Here is a 20126-nt window from a genome sequence, read left to right as displayed (position 1 = left end):
AGCAGACGCTCTACTCTTTGAGCCACCAGGAAGCCCTTCTTAGCAGAATGACATAGGATAGATTTTCTGATCTTCAGCTTCTTGGGACTCTGTAAAATGGAGAAAATGCAATCAATGACTGGTACAGGATAGCTAACTAACAGAATTGTTTCCCGCTCTTCTCAACAGATTAATAAATGGATAACTGTCTAAAGGTTTTTAGATTGTATACATGATGTTTGTTAATCTGGGCACAGAACTAAATAGGCACTGCTAAGCTTTGGTAGAGAGAACAAAGTGTTTAGAAAGTTGCATGAACAAGATTTTTGATGTACTGTACTGTTTTTCAAAAAGTAACTTATTTCACGTGGTGTGGTTTATATGTATCTGAAAGAAGTCAGAGAAGAAAAGCACAACATTATCAAAAGAGGGTCATGTGGTTGAAACCCCTTCAAGAGGCAGGATTTTATATATTCAAGCCAAAAAAAAAATCTTGTTAGTACCTCTAGCTCTGACTTTGGTATAAAAATTTGAAAGATGAGGAATAACAAGTAGGCTCTCTTTCTTTCAAATGTCCTGGGTCTCTTTGTGTTGTCTGACAGTGAATTAGCTGGAATATTGGTCTGTATCCTGAACACAAAGTAGTGATTGCTCAATACATCAACTTCTAGTAAAGGTCTACAGTGCTTTCAGCATGGTTAGCAAATACCCTGAACATCATGCAATTGCTAGATCCTTGTATTTACTAATAAGGCTCCTTTCAGAATCACATAAACTCCTGTTGCAGCATGCCCCTTTGAACTTCTTGGTCCTTCATTAAATTGCTAGGAAAAAGAACAAGAAGAAGACAGAACGCCATTCCCAGAATATTCCATGCTTGTCTGACCCACACATCATCTCAGGGACAACTCAAGACTGGACCTGCTGCCCATGAGTTCCATCTGGAGCTGCATGATGCTTGCAGTGTCTCTTCATGCCCTTCTTTTGACACATAAATTACCACAAGATTGCCAGGAGAAATATCAATAACCTCAGATATGCAGATGACACCACCCTTATGGCAGAAAGTGAAGAGGAACTAAAAAGCCTCTTGATGAAAGTGAAAGTGGAGAGTGAAAAAGTTGACTTAAAGCTCAACATTCAGAAAACGAGGATCATGGCATCTGGTCCCATCACTTCATGGCAGATAGATGGGGAAACAGTGGAAACAGTATCAGACTTTATTTTTTGGGGTTGCAAAATCACTGCAGATGGTGATTACAGCCATGAAATTAAAAGATGCTTACTCCTTGGAAGGAAAGTTATGACCAACCTAGATAGCATATTCCAAAGCAGAGACATTACTTTTCCGACTAAGGTCCGTCTAGTCAAGGCTATGGTTTTCCAGTGGTCGTGTATGGAAGTGAGAGTTGGACTGTGAAGAAGGCTGAGCGCCGAAGAATTGATGGTTTTGAACTGTGGTGTTGGAGAAGACTCTTGAGAGTCACTTGGACTGCAAGGAGATCCAACCAGTCCATTCTGAAGGAGATCAGCCCTGGGATTTCTTTGGAAGGAATGATGCTAAAGCTGAAACTCCAGTACTTTGGCCACCTCGTGTGAAGAGTTAACTCATTGGAAAAGACTCTGATGCTGGGAGGGATTGGGGGCAGGAGGAGAAGGGGATGACAGAGGATGAGATGGCTGGATGGCATCATTGACTCGATGGACGAACTCCAGGAGTTGGTGATGGACAGGGAGGCCTGGCGTGTTGCGATTCATGGGTTCGCAAAGAGTTGGACATGACTGAGCGACTGAACTAAACTAAACCACAATGAGAGAGTTCTTTGTGCTTCTCTATTAAAGTATGAGAAATGTTGTAATTTAAATGTTTTACATAATCTTCATAGAAAAATAGATAGGAAAAAGGAGGAGCTGCTCACTCTCAAAATTTAAAACTAATTGTAAAACCTGGGAAAACCAGCTGGGCAAACTCCAAATACTCATAAAAGATTTTCTCTTAACTCATTAACAAGTTTTGTTGTTTACAATAAATCATAGTAAGAGTATTGTAGTCAATGGAGGATCTTTCAATTTACAGAGGAAATTCTAACTCAGTACATGTTGTGAGCCATTCATATGAGATATGAGTGACACTCTGGAGCTGCAACAAAATGCCAGCAAAGTATAAGTGGTGTCAGGAGTAGTCTTGCCTATAGATATTTTCAGATTTATAGCCTTCGGTCTGAAGAACATATTGTGTGAGGAAATACAGTGTGAATAAATGGAAATTGTACTCCACTGAAGTAAGAAAGGGGAAAATAGTTTTATTTCTTGCCCAACATTTCTGCATCATGATATCTCTAAGTGTGCAGCCATAAATCTGAGATGAATCTCAGGAAATGGTGTAAAAGATTTCATTGTTAATCTGTCAGATTTTAGAATCCCTTTCTTTGAGTCAGTAAGGGAGAAAATCACACACGGCAGAGGGAAACAGTAAGAGCAGAAAGCCTGGAGTAACTTTGGCTTTGCTGGTTGTTTAGTTGAGAAATTTGAATTTATAAACAAGTGAAGATTAATTTTAAATTACTTTCATTGAGTCAGAGTAATATGTAAAGTTTCAGATATTTTATCCTTGTACGTCAGTCGTGGAAATGAGGCTTTTGATTACTACCTGGGTAAACTACATAAAGAATTATCATAAATAAGCCTACAATTATTTTTTTCCACCTTAAGAGTTCCCACATAGCTCATACCCAGTTTCCTTTCTTATGAACATTTTATATTATTATGGTACTTTTGCCAAAATGAAGAAACTTTTTCTCCTTTACTTTCAAAGGATACTTTTTTTGTAGATAGCCTTCTCAGCTGATGTTTTATTTTTCATTTTTTCTGTAAGCACTTTTAATATTTCACTCTGCTTCTCCTTGCATGGTTTCTGGTAAGAAGTAACTTAAAATTCTTATTCTTTTTCCTCCAAAGATAAAGGGCTTTATCTTTCTAACTTCTTTGACAATTTGTTCTTTAGCTTTAGTTTTCTGCTGCTGAGTGTGATATGCCTAGGTTTAGTTATGTGTTGTTTGTCCTACCTGATAGTCTCTGAAAATTTTGGTTTTCAGTTTGTCATTACTTTTTGAAAATTATCAGCCACTCTCAGGGTATTTCGTCTGCTCTGTTTTTTCTTCTCTTTTTCTAATGATCTGCTTATTGTACCTTTTCTGGGCTTCCCTGGTGGCTCAGATGGTAAAGAATGCGCCTGCAATGCAGGAGACATGGGTTCCATCCCTGGGTGGGGCAGATTCCCTGGAGAAGAGAATGGCAACCCAGTAGAGTACTCTTGCCTGGAGGATTCCATGGAAAGAAAAGCCTGTTTGCTATAGTTCATGGGGTTGCAAAGAGTTGGACCCAACTGAGTGACTGACACTTTCACTGACATTTTTACACCTTTTCTAATGATCCCACAGTTCTTGGATGTTTTGTATTTCTTTTTCCCATTCTTTTTTTTTTTTTTCTCTTTGCATTTTCATTTTTTCTTCTCTATCTGTACTTTTAAAAGCTGTGCCATATCTGAATCTCGTTGTGGTATTTGCTTTTACTTTTCAGATTATATTTATGGTTTGCCTTTTACTGAGTCTTGTAACTTTGGATTTAAAGCTGGACATGGGTAATAGGGATTAAAGTAAATAGTTCTTTAATGTGAGGTTTTATATTAAGCTTTTAGTCTTCCCAGTCAATTATGATTACTTTCTCAATGTTAAATAATAGAAACATTTGGCATTTCACCTTGTTCTAATCTTAGGGGGAATACCTGTGGTATTTTTACATGGCATGCCAGCTTTAGAGCTGATATACATATAGCATATTAAGGGAGTAACAGTGACTTTCTATTTTATTGAATTTTTTAAATAGGGAAAGATTGAATTTTGTCAAAGCCTTTTTGGTATATCTGATGGAATCATACTTTTTTTTTTTACTTTTATACTTTTATATATAGTAATGTGAATTATATCGGAATTCCTAATAGTGAAGCATTCTTGCATTTCTGGAGTAAATCCCTATTTGCCGTGTTATATTTTTTATGTACTGTTGTTATTTGTAAGTGTAGAGTCATAATCTTCAAAAATAACTTTCTATCTCCATTTACTAAAAGGCCTTAGAACCATGACGCCTTAGCTAGAATGAGCATACCTAGTTCCTGTTCTTGATTTTTAAATACCAGAAGTCATTTAAAGGAATCAGAACTCCTTGGGGATATGCCATATGGAACAGATGCTCTGACTGGAATAAAAATTGGATTTAGGTTGTTGGCACAGAAAGAGAGATAGTACCCTATTTAAAATGAATTCACCATCTCATTCATGGGCACTTGTTGCAACAAAAATATTAAACTCAATAATGTTGTTTATGTGCTCAATTAAAAAAAAGAGCTACAATGTATAATAGATTCTAATTGGTAATGAGGTTAAAAATGACCATGAAAATCTTTTGTAGCACAGTTTCCCTGGCTATCTTAGAGCAAATATTTCAGTTACTAAACCTCAACAATTTTTTTTTCACATGATCATCCCAAGAGTATTGATCTTTTCTGAAGTACAAAGTCATATTAAGCTTGTATATATAATGTAGTATATGTGTATGTTTGTGTGTATATATACACATATATGTACATATATGTAATGCATAATAAAAACTGATGAAATATTGGGAAAGACGTGTAATCAAAGCATTTTGCAGGGTTTTTTCTTTTGTTGTTTGTTTGTTTGTTTGTTTGTTTTTTAAATCATGGAGAACTGAAATAAATAGATTCCTCAAGGTGCAACTAGCAGTGTTTTAAATCAGGTGTGGAGATCTGTAAGTAATAATGTTTCAGTTCAGTTCAGTCACTCAGTTGTATCCAACTCTTTGCGACCGACCCCATGAACCACATCACGCCAGGCCTCCCTGTCCATCACCAACTCCCGGAGTTTAAAATCATGTCCATTAAGTCGGTGATGCCATCTAACCATTTCATCCCTTTTATCCCCTTCTCCTTCTGCCTTCAATCTTTCCTAACATCAGGGTCTTTTCAAATGAGTCAGCTCTTTGCATCAGGTGGTCAAAATATTGGAGTTTCAGCTTCAACATCAGTCCTTACAATGAACACCCAGGACTAATTTCCATTAAGATGGACTGGATGGATCTCCTTGCAGTCCAAGGGATTCTCAAGAGTCTTCTCCAATACCACAGTTCAAAAGTATCAATTCTTCAGGGCTCAGCTTTCTTTATAGTCCAACTCTCACATCCATACACGACCACTGGCAAAACCATAGCCTTGACTAGATAGACCTTTGTTGGCAAAGTCATGTCTCTGCTTTTGAATATGCTGTCTAGATTGGTCATAACTTTCCTTCATGGCTGCAATCACCATCTGCAGTGATTTTGGAGCCCGCAAAAATAAATTCAGCCACTGTTTCCACTGTTTCCTCATCTATTTGCCATGGAGTGATGGGACCAGATGCCATGATCTTAGTTTTGTGAATGTTGAGCTTTAAGTCAACCTTTTGTTCAGTGATTTTTAATTTCCACCCTGTAACTATGAATTACCAAAATTAGGCCAAAGGCTAATAAAGATCCTCGTTCAAATAAGAAACCTGACATAATTTTAACTGTTGACCTCCACTTTTTGAACTGCTGTATTTTACTGAATCTTCCAAAGAAATAAACCAGGGGCCTCTGTGCTGGCTTTGTGGAGAAGGTTTTTGGTTTTCTAACTTCATTTGACTCATGTCTGCATGTGATGTCATGTATGTATATATGATATCTGAGTTAGATTTTACATGGAAAAATGTACTACATAGAGGAAGCACCAGATGTATGAAAGCCACTGGCCTTTTCACTTGGGTTCTTTTCCCAGTCTCTATTGTATTCCCAGTCTCTATTTCATTAGCACTAGGTTATCACAAGCAGTTTGCAGTTCCTCCTATTCTGAACCACTTTTCACATAATTTCAGGTCTCTGCTGCTTTCTTGCCCTCTTCTGAATCTCTTTTTTAACTTTCAATATGCCTTTTAAAGAGAGGAAGCTTTCAGTTCTTTAATTACCTCAAATTTTCTCTGAGTGCAAACTAAGCATCTTTAAGAGTTGATTTTTCCTGACTCTTCAATTATCTAATGAACTGTGGGTAAAAGTAAAAGGTGATGTAACTTAGTAATATTCACAGCTATTTTCTAATTGACATTTATACTACACTTTAATATACCTTACTCATTTAGAATCTCAAGCCCTTTCAGATATAATGAATCCCATTTTATAGACTAAAGGATTTAAAATCTAAAAGTTAAAAATAACATGGTTGATATTATCTAATTAGTAAGTGATTGAGCCAGCAACAATCTTCTAACTCCTGGTCTAATATTCTTTATTTACCATTTCAATACAATATTAATTACATTTCTTTTACATGGGGAAGGTTTTGATCACTGCCTTCTGTACAGTGTCATGAACCTCCATCCATAGTTCTTCAGGCACTTTATCAGACCTAATTAACTGAATCTATTTGTCATGTCCACTGTATAATCATAAGGGATTTGATTTAGGTTATACCTGAATGATCTAGTGGTTTTCCTTACTGTTTTCAATTTAAGTCTGAATTTTGCGATAAAGAGTTCATAATCTGAGCCACAGTCAGCTCCCAGTCTTGTTTTTCTGACTGTATAGAATGTCTCTATCTTTGGCTACAAAGAGTATAATAAATCTGATTTCAGTATTGACCATCTGGTGATCTCTATGTGTAGAGTCGTCTCTTATGTTGTTGGAAGAGGGTGTTTGCTATGACCAATGTGTTCTTTGGCAAAACTCTGTTAGCCTTTGCCCTGCTTCATTTTGTACTCCAAGGTCAAACTTGCCTGTTATTCCAGGCATCTCTTGACTTTCTACTTTTGCATTCTGGTCCAATATGATGAAAAGGATGTCTATTTTTGGTGTTAGTTCTAGTAGGTCTTGTAGGTCTTCATAGAACCATTCAACTTCAGCTTCTTTGGTATTACTGGTTGGGGCATAGACTTGAATTAATGTGATATTATTGAATGGTTTGTCTTGGAAACAGAGATCATTCTGTCATTTTTGAGACTGGACCCAACTACTGCATTTCAGACTCCTTTGTTGACTATGAGGGCGACTCCATTTCTTCTAAGGGATATTTGGACACAGTAGTAGATATAATTGTCATCTGAATTAAATTTGCCCATTCCGGTCCGTTTTAGTTCACTGATTGCTAACATGTCAGTGTTCACTCTTGCCATCTCCTGTTTGACCACATTCAATTTACCTTAATTAATGGACCTAACATTGCACCTTCTTATGAAATGTTGTTCTTTACAGCATCAAACTTTACTTCCATTACCAGTCACATCCATAATTGGGCATTGTTTTTGCTTTTGCTCAGCCTCTTTATTCTTTCTGAAGCTATTTCTCCACTCTTCTCCAGCAGTATATTGGGCATGTACCGACCTGGGGAGTTTGTCTTCCAGTGTCATGAGAAAGGCAAAAAGAGAACAGGAAAGGTACATCCATCTGAATGCAGAGTTCCAAAGAATAGCAAGGAGAGATAAGAAAGCCTTTCTAAGGTGATCAATACAAAGAATTAGAAGAAACAATAGAATGAGAATGACTAGAGATCTCTTCAAGAAAATTAGAGAAACCAAGGGAGCATTTCATGCAAAGATGGGCTCAATAAAGGACAGAAGTGGTATGGGCCTAACCGAAACAGAAGAGTTTAAGAAGAATTGGCAAGAATACACAGAAGAATTATTTTTAAAAAATATCTTAATGACCCAGATAACCACGATAGTGTGATCACTCACCTAGAGCCAGACACCCTAGAGTGTGAAGACAAGAGGGCCTTAGGAAGCATTGCTAGGAACAAAGCTAGTGGAGGTGATGGAATTCCAGTTAAGCTAATTCGAATCCTAAAAGATGATGCTGTGAAAGTGCAGCACTCAATATGCCAGCAAATTTGGAAAGCTCAGCAGGGGCTGCAGGACTCGAAAAGTCAGTTTTCATTCCAATCCCAAAGAAAAGCAATGCCAAAGAATGTTCAAACTACCGCACAACTGCACTCACCCTACACACTAGCAAAGTAATGCTCAAAATTCCCCAAGAGAGGCTCAACAATATGTGAACTGAGAACTTCCAGATGTTCAAGCTGAATTAAGAAAAGACAGAGGAACCAGAGATAAAATTTCCAACATCCTTGGATCACAAAAAGAGAAGATTTCCAGGATAACATCTACTTCTGATTTATTGAGTATGCCAAAACTTTTGACTGTGTGGATCACAATAAACTGTATAAATTCTTCTAGAGATGGGAATACCAGACCACCTGACCTGCCTCTTGAGAAATCTGTATGCAAGTCAGAAAGCAACAGTTAGAACTGGAGATGGAACAACAAACCGGTTCCAAATTGGGAAAGGAGTACATCAAGGCTGTATATCATCAGCTTGCTTATTTAACTTATATGCAGAGTATATCATGCAAAATGCTGGTCTGGATGAAGCACTAGCTGGAATCAAGGTTTCCAGGAGAAATCAATAACCTCAGATATGCAGAGGACACACCCTTATGGCAGAAAGCGAAGAGGAACTAATGAGCCTCTTGATGAAAGTGAAAATAGTGAAAAGCTGGCATAAAACTCAACATTCAAGAAACTAAAATTATGGCATCTGGTCCCATCTCTTCATGGCAATTAGATGGGGAAACAATGAAAACAGTGAGAGACTTTATTTTGGGGGGCTCCAAAATCACTGCAGATTGTGACTTCAGCCATGAAATCTAGAAGACATTAGCTCCTTGGAAGAAAAGCAATTACCAACCTAGACAGCATATTAAAAAGCAGAGACATTATGTTGCCAGAAAAGGTCCATCTAGTCAAAGTTATGGTTTTTGCAGTAGTCATGTGTGGATCTGAGTTGGACCATAAAGAAAGCTGAGTGCCAAAGAATTTATGCTTTTAAACTGTGGTATTGAAAAGACTGTTGAGAGTCCCTTGGACTGTGAGGAGACCAAACCAGTGAATCCTAAAGGAAATCAGTCCTGAATATTCATTGGAAGGACTGATGCTGAAGCTGAAACTCCAATACTTTGGCCACATGATGTGAAGAACTGACCCCTTAGAAAGCACCCTGATGTTGGGAAAGATTGAAGGCAGGAGGAGAAGGGGACAACAAGGGATGAGATGGTTGGATGTCATCCCTGACATGATGGACATGAGTTTGAGCTAGCTCTGGGAGTTGGTAATGGACAGGGAAGCCTGTTGTTCTGCAGTCCGTTGGGGTTGTAAGGAGACACACAACTGAATAACCAAACTGAACAATATTAATTAGACATAATAGCTAATGTTTCTTGACACAAGTTAGAATGACATGGTAGCTAATATTACTTTGCTTATTGTGTGCTTGACACTAGACTGAATACTTCATATTATTTTTCTTATGTATTTTTTTAAAAGTCTTCTAAGATAGATACCTCAAAATTGAAAGAGCTTGATATACTTCCAAAATGCCCACCACTAACCTGTGGTGTGTCAAGACGGTAATTTAATTTTTTTTTCATTCCAATGTGCAGAGTCTTAATTTATCTTCTATATTGCATCTCAGGACATGAAGAAGAAAGAAAATTTTAGTGAGAAAATACCATGTTCCCTACCCTGAGAAACTGGCTTTATAAAGCTATATCACATAAAAATGAAAAGACTATCTTATATTATATACACAAAAAGTTAAATCTATATTCATCACCTAGCTGCTACTGCTAAGTCGCTTCAGTCGTGTCCAATGCTGTGTGACCCCGTGGACTGCAGCCTACCAGGCTCCTCCATCCATGGGATTTTCCAGGCAAGAGTACTGGAGTGGGTTGCCATTGCCTTCTCCTGTAACTGCATAGTGATACCTAGAGTTGCTCACAATAACATTTGATGAGGAAGAGGTGAAATGTAGAATTATGAAGAAGGCAAAGATATCAATCTTCCTTTTACATTTCATTAAACCAAAACCCAATAACTTTCTAGGGTCGCAGAATGAATAAGTGTTATTATCTCATTAGACAGGAATCTCTTGATACAATATTAAATTTTGTTAATTCTGTGTTTTAGTGAATACTTACTAAATTATTAAGTGAATAAATGAATGAAAAGCAAAAATGAGAATCTAGTTTTTCTGACTTCATTCTCCCAAATACTAAACTTGTTTCTTATTTAGTTTAAAATATAATACTCAAGTTGTTATTATTTTAATTACACAAAAATTCCAGAGTTGAGATCTCAGGTGAAAGCCATGCTTAGATTATCTAATTTCTTAGTAGGATCAAAAGATAGTTAAACAGCATGAGGAATTAAAAAACTACCCCATCCATTAGATCATGGAGAATCTTGATAATCACTGTACTACGTACTTTAGCATGAAGTTAAAACAATTTATACATATTAGTGAGCAGCTTGGAGAGTCTAACAAAACAAGTTAAATAAGACATTTTGTACAAATCAAAGTTTTTCATTGTGCAAATAAAGTTGTATGTTCATAGGAGAATGTGAATAACATATTTCTATATTTATGAAATTTTGAGTAAAACTTGGTAAACAGAACTTGGATAATGTTGCATTAGTTTCATAAAGATGGTGACCTAGGGATTTCCCTGGCGACCCAGTGGTTAAGACTCTGCTTCCAATGCAGGCGCCATGGATTTGCTCCATGGTCAGGGGACTAAGATCCCACATGCCTCAGGGAATGGTTGTTAAAAAATGATTGTGACCTCATATAATTTATGGCAAATTTATAACACATAACTCTGCTGCACACAGAGCAATTCATAAATATCTTGTGAATAAAGTCTGTATTTTTTCTCCTTTTAAATTATAACAAAAAATAATGTTTAATAACTTTTCCCTTTTTGTTTGGCCAAACTTCATGGTTTGTGAGATTTTAGTTTTGAGACCAGGGCTTTAACCCTTGCCCTCAGCAGTGAAAACACAATGTCTTAACCACTGGACCACCAGGGAATCTCCTGATACTTTTTATTTAAAAAGACTAGCATCATACATAAACCAAACACACATACACACCCATATCCACATCCTACCCCTGCAGCCACTAAGTGTAATTAAATTAAGCCTAGCAAATTTTCTGAGATAGAACATAGCATACTTTTTCATCTTGCCACATTGATAGCCTGGATCCTGTTCCAAAGTAGATTCTCTCTCTCATTGTAAAACTATTTTGAAAACAATTTCTCCATTCTGGATATCAAACAGCATTTCTGGTTTCTGAATAGTGGATAAGATTAGCCAGAAAAAGGAGTTTTAAGATAGAACAATGTTAGGGAAAAAAAAAAGATGAGCATACTAAATTATTTCAAAGAGGTGGACAGATAAGACTAAAAGGTGAGAGTTGAAAAGTAAGAAAAGATAATTTAGCTGAAGAGTACTTAGAATTTATTTTCATCAGGCTATAAAAAGTTATTGGTTTCATATACAGCATGTGCTATTGTTAGTTTCATTTAGCATGTAACTTCAGTTTTGTAAATAGATGACACTTTAATATTGTTTGTTCACAGACAGCCTGAGTGGGTTTTTTAAAATATTATTTTAACCCACACATGCACACCATAAGCCTGCTGACATTTAAGACTACTTCCAGAGAAATCCACAGGGAGAAACACATGAATAAAGTAGATGAAATATAGTAGTTGCCACCTGTATTTGTTGCAATGAGTATTTGTAATTACTGTTTTATTATTTTACTGTTATACTTTTAAATGAGCTACATATATAGTCATATTAAGCATATACAAGAGGAAGTATAGGTATATAATTAGCATTAATGCTGCACATTAAACCAGAATTCTCATGATAGACTCCCTAAGGTGAGAACATAGTGGCACTTAAGCTAAGTTCTGTGGGTCGTTGGTATGAGAAGAACTGTTTCCCAGAAAACAGTTTCCTGGGAAGCAGTAAAAGAAGAAGCCTAACTACACACATACTCACACACACATACACAAACACACACAACTTCATCTGCTTCACTGCTGTATGCTTTAGTCAGAATCATTAGATGCTACCTTTTTGTATTGTTAGTACAGGAATGGCAACCCACTCCAAAATTCTTGCCTTGATAATTTCATAGTTGCAAAGAGTCAGACATGACTAAGTAACTAACACTTTCAGTTTCACTTGATATTAGTATTCTCTACTTTCATTTAAGAAAGGAATTTTAATCCTAAGGTTTTTTTTTTTTTAAATTATTGTGTTGAACTAAGTGAAAAAAAGCTATAAAACTTGGTTTGATATTTTACAAATACAGTTAATGATAGAAAAATCACTGCTTCCATAATATCTTATCATTCTTATCAGTGGACTTTTCACATTCAGAGTCCATTATGAAAGTCTGCAGATGATATTATTCTTACTAAAGCTATGATGTTTCTTATTTCTAAGTACCCCTTAGTGATAACGACCTGTGGATAGGTGTCTATAAAGTGAACATTTAACATTAATAACATAATTTAACATTTTTAATTAAGTATGTGATCCCTTAGTACAAATTGAAGTCCCACTTTATTAAATAGCAAAAAAAAAGAGAGGTATTAACTGCATAAAACTGAATTTTCAGTATTACTATTTTTATGTAATTATTCAACAGAATGTCACATTTCATGGCCCCAGTTGTAATTGCAGTCTTGGGCTAAGCAAACAATTGTTAACTTTATGTAGTATGTATCTAGATAGACGTTTGAATAAGTAGATGCAAATTCTGGCACCATTATTGATGTGTAACTGACATTTAAAAAACTGTGCATATTAAAGCATACCATTTGATATGTGTTTAGGCAAATGTATTTAACCCTGAAGCTATCGCCACAGTCAAGTTAAGGAATATATACATCAAAGCCTAAAACTTACACATGCTCCTTGGTAATCTAATCATTCCTTTCTGCAGACCCCACATGATCCCACAGATCAATCTAATGTATTACTGTAGACTGATTAGTCATTTTTAGTGTCTCTGTGTATATGCACTTAGTCGTGTCTCTTTGCATGCTCCATGGACTGTAGCCCATCAGCTTCCTCTGTCCATGGAATTTTCCAGGCAAGAATACTGGAGTTTAATTTCTAGAATGCTGCATAATAGGATAATACTAGATGTACTCTTATTTTGCTTCCTTCACATGGCATAATTATTTTGAGATCTAGCCAGGTCATTACTTGTATCAATAATCATTCTCTTTTCTAACGGAGTGATAGTTTATTGAAAGATCATATAATTTGTTACAGCATTTGTTTGCTGAACATCTAAGTCATTTCTGCCTCTTGGCTATTTCAAAACAAGTTGCTATAAATAGTTGTGTACAAGTTCTTTTGTGAATGTTTTTTTTTTTTAGTCCATCTTGAGTAAACAGGGTGAAATGACTGGAATCTATGATGTTCTATTGGGTTTCCCTTGTGGGTCAGCTGGTAGAGAATTGCCTGCAATGTGGGAGACCTGGGTTCAATCCCTGTGTTGGGAAGATCCCCTGGAGAAGGGAAAGGCTACCTACTCTGGTATTCTGGCCTGAAGAATTCCAGGGACTGTATAGTCCATGGGGTCACAAAGAGTCGGATACGACTGAACGACTTTCACTTTCATGGAAGTTTAACACGTTAAGGAACACAAGCAGTTTTTAAATCTAATTTCCCTGCTAGTTTGCTTCTACCTCTTTTCTTAATTCCATAGATCAGGACAGACTGTGTAGAAACAGCACATGAGCTGGTTTCATAGCCACTTACATCTGCCTACATCTTCAACAGTAATGTATTCACTCACTTCTACAAGTAGGCCTTTTAGTTTGGAGACTTAAAAATCCCTTTTAGAGAGAACATAATTCTTCCTTAGGGGTTGTCCAAATATTTATTTTGCTGCATTCTAGTGTACTATTTCATATATAAGCTGCCAACTTAGGCAACGCTATTCTACTAGCGTAGGGAATTCTTACGTCCCATAAAGCAAACTTCAATCCAGTAACCCTGAATAATAGCTACAAAAGTCTTATATAGATCTGAATTACTGTATTATCGAGCAGCATCTCCTCTGCAATATGGAACTTCTTTCATATTTTTCCATTTTTTAATTCAGTGTGAAGTAGAAGAGTCAGATGTGGACATCCTATTTAGCCTTACATAATATCATGGCTAGAACACAGCAGGCAGGCTTTTGCTTTATTACTGTGCCTGGGATGACTTTGAAAATCTGGATAGATGAATTTGTTTAGGACCACTGATATAATACCTGGCCGCCTAACCATTTCTAGAAGTTTTCGAGAAGTAAAAGACTCCCTATAGGTTAAAAATCCTGTATACAATAGGCCATAGACCCCTCTGGGAAGTTAAATCACAACTCTTGTTTCCCACGATATCTTCATTACAGAATGCTTCTGTAAAATCAGTGCCCAGGACCCTGGAAATGTGAGAATTTCCTTACATGAAATAAGGAAACCACAGCTTTCATGGATCCACAGAGCTAAGAAGGAAACCATGGATAGGGCCCTGGTGAGACCTCTATTTCTGTATCTGCTCTCAATCTTCTTTACTGTTTGCTCCAATAATGAAGACATACGCTGCAATTTTCATCTCATCTATTGAAAGCTTTTGTCTGTGTCCACGTCAGCTTCAAATACTGTGCCACGTTTAGACCTATTTGAAGTGACAAGGCCAACTCTGTTCCTGTGCAATGAGTTTTGCAATCTTGCTCTTTTTTCATTGCTGGCACATCCTTGAAGTGTCACATTCAACCTTAAGGAGATTTTCTCGTAACACTCATTGCTTGTTTTTTTCCCTAATGATAAATCTATGTATTAAAAATTTAGAAACAAATCAATTATAAAGAAAGTCACAGATAACACTAATACTCTCATATATATGTAATATGTTTTATATAATTAGAATATATTTATTTATACACTCAGTGACGAGTCTTAAAAGAGTATTAGGTGATTTTTCTTTGCATTAGATATTCTCTGAAACTCATTTTAACATCTGTAGGATAGTTTTTTGAAAAAAAAAATAGTAATTTTCAGTTAGATAACCTCTCTTCAGCTGTCTGCTCTAGGGATAAGAACACACATATTCACATAAACAACCTGTTTGCCTTAGTATTTGATGAAAAGTTGAGATTTTTCTTACTCAAATACCAAAGAATGTGTCTAATTATCATGGTAACAGTGTTTACACCCAAGAGTTAAAGGTTTGACTGCGTTATTAGTCATCTACTGCCAGCGTCACTACTATCATCACCACCACTTTTTAATTTTTATTACTGCATTATTTCCAACAACAGCACACTTCCCGTTTACAGAGCAAGAGGAGTAATTTTACTGCCACAATTACCCATGGTATCATCAATTATTGCCCATCAAGAACCCTAACATTGTCCTATGTTGTCCTGGACAAAGTAAGGATAAAAACTTGTTTTTAACCTCCTGAGAGGTAAATACATCAAAGTGTTAGTAGTTCAATTGTATGTGACTCTTGGCAATCCCATGGACTGTAGCCTGCCAGGCTCTTCTGTGCATGAAATTCTCCAGTCAAGTATATTGGAGTGGGTTGCCATTCCCTTCTCCAGGCAATCTTCCCAAACCAGGGATAGAACCCAGGTCTCCCACATTGCAGGCAGATTCTTTATTGTCTGAGCCAGCAGGGAAGGCAACACATCCAAAGGGACTTGTAATCTACAGTTGCGTTTAGCATTTCAAAAGAAAGGTATCATGCTAATTCAGAATTTTCTTTAAAAAATTATCTTTCCTGATAACATTGTCACCAAGCCTGCAGTAGACTTATAGAATGAACTGAATGAGATTTTATCAATCATTTAGTTCAGTCCTTTCATTTACTTCTGAAAAAGCTTAGTTTTCAACATTTTAAATATTTTTTTTTTCCTGAGATCACAAGCTATTAAAAGCAGCATTAACCTAAATCCAGATACTCAGTCTTTATATTGTGTTCTATCACAGTCCCTGCCTTTCTATAAGAACTTTGGCAGGTTAAAGTAGGTTTTCTGTTTATAGTTTGGAAAGAAGATATAAAAGTTCTGTCCAAAACACATACACAGTTAGCAGTTTTGCTAGTTAGTACAGTCTAATTCATTTAGAACTTAAAATGACAACAACAGACCCATTGGCACAATTTTGCTCATGATATGGGCCAAAATTGAACTGATTTCATCCTAGTATACTTAAAGCCAGGGTTCCAGCCTGACAAACAAGAAGGATTTTCTTTCAGTTGACTTTTTTCAAAGACAGTATATGGTTCAACATAGGTGATACTGAAGCAGTGCTGAAAGGCTGAATCATCTATTAGCTGCAGACATTATGTCTACTGAGGTCCAGACAGTCTATCTGGGAGAGGAAGGAAGAGATTAAGTGAGCTGATCAAAACCCAAAACTATTTGGCCTGCCTTGCTCTGTGAGCAGTATATTCATACTATTTGAAGTTCATTTTCTAGACTTGTAAGTTTTAACTACTCAGCTCCCATATTTACTATGCACTTGTGACTACCAAGCCAAATGGCTCATAAAATGAGCACTGGAACCTACTTTGTAGCAGCCCTTTATTAACTGTGTGGTATTGGATGAATTCTGTTAACTCTAAGGTGCAGTTTCCTCAACTGTGGTATTAAAATGGCAACCTTGCTTCTTTAGGTTTATTTTTAAGATGAAATAAGAAAAGAAATGCAGAAGAACCCAGCAGAGAGTTATTAATGAATCATATTAAGACCTTGATTAAAAATGATTATCTTACTTTTCTGTTCTCAAAGAGAACAATTCAAGGGTCTTGAGTCCAGATATTTCTAATATTTTCACTTTCCAAAAATATGTTTTCATCCAAACCACATTCATCGTGGCTTCATTAGTCTCTGAGATTTTTATTTAAACTTCAAGCTGGAAAGCATCTTATGATTTCTTCTGATAGTTTTCATGATTTAGACATACAGTCTTGAAATCATATCTGGATCACCAACTCATGTGGTGGTTGAAAAAGTACAGTGATATCGATGAGGCCATTTTCACTTATGACCATATTGCTGACTTGCTGGGTGCTTTTCTACAGCTGTTAGCCTCTTTAGTGTCTTAGGATCAAAGAGTTGATTCCCACAGTCTTCTAGGTAAAAGGAGGGTTTGAGCTTAAAGTGTGATTTACCCTATGTGATTTTATTATCCCTTAAGGGCTTCCCTGGTGGCTCAGAGGTTAAAGCATCTGCCTGCAATGTGGGAGACCTGGGTTTGATCCCTGGGTCGTGAAGATTCCCCTGGAGAAGGAAATGGCAACCCACTCCAGTATTCTTGCCTGGAGAATCCTATGGACAGAGGAGCCTGGTGGGCTACAGTCCATGGGGTCGCAAAGAGTTGGACATGACTGAGCGACTTCACCACCTAAGTTCTTCGAAAGGCTTTGTAAAAACTTAAGTGATTACAATGATCATCGCCTTTGAAAAAATTGTTATAATCCAGACTCAAGTGTAAAGTATCAAATGATTGGCTCTTTGATGAATGCTGGTCTGATTTAAGTAGTGAACAAATAGAGACTTAATTCATTTGAAATAGATGAACAACTTAAGCTCAGGACTGTGTCTCCCCTGAGACAGCAATTTTCTTCAAGTTCAAGATTTATCACCTAAGATGTCCTATGTGACTATATGTTTGATCAGATTTTCTTATACATTATAGATGTACTCTTTTTATCTTACATTAGGGTATATATTTTGTATTCTGTCTTTGCTTTCTCAAGCTGTATTTTAATTGTTGTAGCTTTAAGGGGTATATGTTGGAGAAGACTCTTGAGAGTCCCTTGGACTGCAAGGAGACTCAAACAAGTCAATCCTAAAGGAAATCAGTCTTGAATATTCATTGGAAGGACTGATGCTAAAGCTGAAGCTCCAGTACTTCAGCCACCTGATGAGAAGAACTGACTCATTGGAAAAGACCCTGATGCTGGGAAAGATTGAAGGCAAGAGGAGAAGGCATACAGAGGATGAGATGGTTGGATGGCATCACCAACTTGATGGACATGAGTTTGAGCAAACTCCAGGAGTTAGTGATAAACAAGGAAGCCTGGCATGCTTCATGCAGTCCATGGGGTTGCAAAGAGTAAGACATGACTGAGTGACTGAACTGAACTGAACTAAGGGGTATAATATCCAAGCATCTTAGTTTCATCATATGAAATAATTCATAGAGTGGTATATTCTAAACATCTGGAAAAGAAAGAAAGAAAGAAAGAAAAGGGACATAGCTTGTGAAACAAAGAGGGATAATAATGATACCTAAAGGCAGTTTTGAATTATTTTTCAAAAGATTAAAAGGAAAAAATTCACCAATGCTCTATTGGGAAAAATAGAAAAATACATCTTTATTTTCATCCTTCTTTATTACCTATAATTTTCTTCCATGTATTCATTCATTAAAAGCATATTTTCCACACACCTATTATTTTACTATGTGAGAGATTCAGGTTATAAAATTGAGAACGATGCTAGATGCCTTCTCACTCTATGTTAAAATGAGAAGATGCATCAGGTTGACCATGTTTCTAACTGCTATGATGAATTGGAGTGGCTCAGTGGCTCAGTAAAGAACCCACCTGCCAATGCAGAAGACATGGGTTCAATTCTTGGGTTAAAATCCCCTGGAGAAGGAAATGCCAACCTACTCCAGTATTCTTGCCTGGGAAATCCCATGGATGGAAGAGCCTGGCAGGCTATAGTCTACCGGGTCACAAAAGAGCCAGACACAACTTAGTGATTAAACAACAAAAATATTTGAATCAACCGACCTTGACCGATTTTCCAAATCTCCCCTACCATTGAGTACTCCTTGCTATTGCTGTTTAGTCACTAAATCATGTCTGACTTTTTGCGACCCCATGGACTACAGCATGCCAGATTCCTCTGTCCTCCACTATCTCCTGCAGTTTGCTCAAATTCATGTCCATTGAGTTGGTGATGCTATCTCACCATCTCATCCTCTGCCACCCCCTTCTCCTTTTGCCTTCAGTCTTTGCCAGCATCAGGATCTTTTCAGTGCAGAGGAAACATTTCATCCAGATTAATGTAAATGTTATGCTTTCAGTTTAAGCATAAACTCCGAAAATCTTAAAACTCAAAGCACTTGCAGAAATTATCAAGTTTTACTTAATTTCCAGTCCTATTTTAAAGGTGAATAAATTGAAGCAGAGGAAAATTATGAGATTTGCCTAATAACATACACTGAGTTGGTGTCAAATTTAGAATGAAAACCCAGGTAACTTCATCAATCTACTACCATAAGTCTAGTAGCATTCTGACAATACACGAAATATCTTTCCAGCTACCCTGGGAAATTCTTTTCTAGAAACTTAGGCTATATCAGGGCATCAGAGACACCCAGAAGTCTCTTGTGATTTTCCCGCATGGGTTAGCAATGAAATGTCCATTGTCCTAGTCCATTTAACTCCTTCAGGTTTACTGCTTTCTGTTTCCATGACAGGTTTGTGGCACAGAACTCTCGTGAGACTTGAACATCTAGTGTGAGATTAAAAGATGACATTTTTCTCTCAAGTCTTAGTATATCCACACTGCACTGCTAATGGCATACCTACACATCTTCTGGTCTTCCAAGTTTGAAAATATTGAAATTGTAGACAATTTTTCTAGGTGCAAAATCTATTATCTCTAATTTCCATCAGTTCAGTTCAGTTCAGTCGCTCAGTCATGTCCGACTCTTTGCGACCCCATGAATCGCAGCATGCCAGGCCTCCCTGTCCATCACCAACTCACGGAGTTCACTCAGACTCACATCCATTGAGTCACTGATGCCATCCAGCCATCTCATCCTCTGTCGTCCCCTTCTCCTCCTGCCCCCAATCCCTCCCAGCATCAGAGTCTTTTCCAATGAGTCAATTTTTTGGATGAGGTGGCCAAAGTACTGGAGCTTCAGCTTTAGCATCATTCCTTCCAAAAAAATCCCAGCGTTGATCTCCTTCAGAATGGACTAGTCGGATCTCCTTGAGCGCCAAGGGACTCTCAAGAATCTTCTCCAACACCACAGTTCAAACACATCAATTCTTCAGTGCTCAGCCTTCTTCACAGTCCAACTCTCACATCCATACATGACCACAGGAAAAACCATAGCCTTG

The 20126-nt window shown here is 37.0% G+C and overlaps 1 protein-coding gene across 6 annotated transcripts in view; it reads left to right on the top strand.

Moving 5' to 3' along the window:
* Nucleotides 1-20126, top strand: part of CTNNA3 (catenin alpha 3) — a 1860557-nt gene that overhangs the window by 1613350 nt on the left and 227081 nt on the right. The gene's annotated exons all lie outside the window — the stretch shown is intronic.

Source organism: Ovis aries, chromosome 25, assembly GCF_016772045.2.
Source record: "Ovis aries strain OAR_USU_Benz2616 breed Rambouillet chromosome 25, ARS-UI_Ramb_v3.0, whole genome shotgun sequence".
Lineage (NCBI taxonomy): Eukaryota > Metazoa > Chordata > Mammalia > Artiodactyla > Bovidae > Ovis > Ovis aries.
The sequence above is the reverse complement of the archived record's forward strand: the minus strand, read 5'-3'. Positions and strand labels throughout refer to the sequence as shown.